Source organism: Petaurus breviceps, unplaced genomic scaffold (assembly GCF_028583685.1).
Source record: "Petaurus breviceps papuanus isolate PSGF00001 unplaced genomic scaffold, PetGlider_PUasm1.0 76, whole genome shotgun sequence".
Lineage (NCBI taxonomy): Eukaryota > Metazoa > Chordata > Mammalia > Diprotodontia > Petauridae > Petaurus > Petaurus breviceps.
The window spans coordinates 52,990,876-52,992,903 of NW_027186473.1; positions in this window are offsets into that span (position 1 = coordinate 52,990,876).

The following is a 2,028-nucleotide window of genomic DNA, read 5'->3' on the forward strand; positions in this document are numbered from 1 at the left end:
GGGTAGGTAAATGAACTAACGCGGATGCTTTCTCCCTTCCTCCCCACTACTTCCAATCTTCCAACTTGGTGTTTTCAGTGAAGGTTAGCTGATTAAATAATAAAAGCACTCCAACACAACTTTGTCATCATTGAAGCAATTATTATTAATCCCTGAGTGCTATAAAATCATTCATTGGCCTCATTGAAGGGCCTAGAGCAAATCCTTTATTTTATGAAAAGGACTAAATGTGAATAAGAGGAAAGCCCCTGTTGCCAGGACTTTATTAAAATAAGATACACTGAACTGCATAGTTCAAAGAATGAAATTTTATATTGCCATTACAATTTAATCATATCACACAAAGGAGGCTAAATGAGAAGGTAACATTGGAGAAATGGCACAAACCAAAAATCACATTAAAATAAAAATTATAAATATTGTTTTATACATTTACTAACATCCACAATTTATAGGATATCTTTAACAAACTGTCAGAGTGACAGGTAGCTACTGTGAGAATCTGTGGCTGCTCTCAGTGTGAATTCTCAGGATTCATCATTTTCGGCTGCAAAATTGTGGACTCTGTGTTAGAATACTTGGATCTTTGAACACAACTTTATTGCATTGAACTTGGGTATTTTTCTAGTCTCTCTGATCATTAGTGTCCTATTCTATGAAATGATAAGCCTGTAACCACTCCTTTCTGTTTCAGGGTTGTTTCATAACAATTCCTCCAATAAAGGAGGAATGATAATAAGTAAAAATATGCTTTGAGACTCTGAGGAAGAAAGGAAATGGAAAGGATTAAGGGTTATAAGGGCAGTTAGCTTTATTGGTAAGAGCAGAATTCCATGGAGTCCAATTGGTGAGTTTAATCTGCATATAGATCATAGGATCTTAGTTTTAGAGCTGAGATAGACCTTTGACATTATCTCATCCATACCTCTCATTTCACAGATGAGTAAAGCATATCATCATGAGTAGAGTGCCAGACTTAGAATCAAGAGCATCTATATTCAAATTCTGCTTCAGATACTTGTTCTCCTGTACGTCACAAATGTCACCATGACTTCATTTTCTAAACTGTAAAATGAGGGAATTGGATTCAATAATCTCCAAGTTTCCTTCCAATGCAAAATCTATGTACCTAAGAACCAGAGAAATTAAGTAATTTGCTCAAAGTCACTCAGGCTGACTGGAAACTTGAACCTAGGTCCTCTGACCTCCAAGGTCAGGGTTCTTACTACTACTACTACTACTACTACTACTACTACTACTACTACTATTACTACTGCTGCTACTACTACTACTACTACCATTACCACCACCACCACTACTACCACCACTACTACTACTGCTACTACTACTACTACTACTACTACAATTACTAGTTGGCATTTATAGTGCCTACTATAAAAACTAGACATTGTGAGAAGTACCTTAGAAATATCTCATTTTATCGTCACAACAACTGTGTTGATATTGTCATTCAGTCATTTTTCAATTGCATCTAACTTTTGTGACCCCATTTGGGATTTTCTTGACAAAGATACTAGTTTGTCATTTCCTTCTCCAGATCATTTTACAGATGAAGAAACTGAGGCAAACTGAGTTAAGTGACTTTCCCAGGGTCACACAGCTAGTAAGAATCTGAGGCCAGATTTGAACTCAGGAAGATGAGTCTTCCTGACTCCAGGCATGGCATTCTATTCACGGTGCCATCTAGCTGCCCATAACAGTTGGAAGGTAGGTGCTATTATTATTCCCATTTGTAGCAGCAAGCACCCCAGCATTCCCAGGGTAGCTGCCAGTACAGGTTCTTGGATCTGCTTTGATAAAGGAAAACAACTCAAAATGGGTTAACAAGCTTACTTTAATCAGTCAAACATATATCACTTACCTAGTTCAGGGGAAAAAGGTCAGCACCCCAAACTTCAGAGTACACAGACAGAATTATCAAGACAGAGAAACAGATCAAGTAGACAGGTTTCCAAGCTGTCCAACCATTACATCCATACCAAATCAACATCTGGGTTTTTCAAAGCC